The sequence below is a fragment of the Etheostoma spectabile genome, chromosome 7 (assembly GCF_008692095.1).
Source record: "Etheostoma spectabile isolate EspeVRDwgs_2016 chromosome 7, UIUC_Espe_1.0, whole genome shotgun sequence".
Taxonomy (NCBI): domain Eukaryota; kingdom Metazoa; phylum Chordata; class Actinopteri; order Perciformes; family Percidae; genus Etheostoma; species Etheostoma spectabile.
The window spans coordinates 4,283,328-4,284,058 of record NC_045739.1 but is presented as its reverse complement, the minus strand read 5'-3'; positions in this window follow the sequence as shown (position 1 = coordinate 4,284,058).

Genomic DNA, 731 nt, shown 5'->3' with positions numbered 1-731 from the left:
GTAAATCCGGTAAATTTCCGGTCAAATCTTTACCGGGCCAATCAGCAAACAAAGGGAGTGTCTGAGAACGATGACGTTGAGGTTGTACATTAGTTTGAGTTGTATTTCCATAATGGCGGTGGAGAAAGACGCGAGCAAAGCCATTCGGTCCGTTGTGGTAATGCTGCCGAATATCCAGAAGTTAAAGGTCGAGCAAGAACAATCTTTGCGGAGTTTTGTTGGTGGCCATGATGTGGTGGCCCTCCTCCCCACCAAGTTTGGGAAAAGTTTGATTTCCCAGCTCGCTCCGTCAGTGGTGAAGGAGTTGGCTAAGGCTACCGATGCTAAGCCAAAGTCACGAGGAAGCGTTAGCGATTGGTTATGGAGTGTGAACAGAGTCCCCGCCTTTAAGGAAGTTAACACTTGTCAATGGAGCGTGGCCAGACTCTCTGTACTAATGAAATGTACGAGAGTCCGGTAGGACCAGGCTACTTGGATGCCCCAGTGGTAGATGAAATATGGCAACGTGCCCTATCAGGTGCCCTTCCAGTGGGGAAAATGTGATGAAGTGCCAATCTTTCCTAGTAAGCGTATTTTAATGGATCATCTGCATTCTTTCTGTTAACATTGGTACATTTTAATGGATAACAATTCCATTGTTTAATGGAACAACTTACACCTTAATGGAAAATGGATTAAAGTTTAAAATGTACACAAAACCATTACAGGTTCACTTTCATTTGTAACCAAAA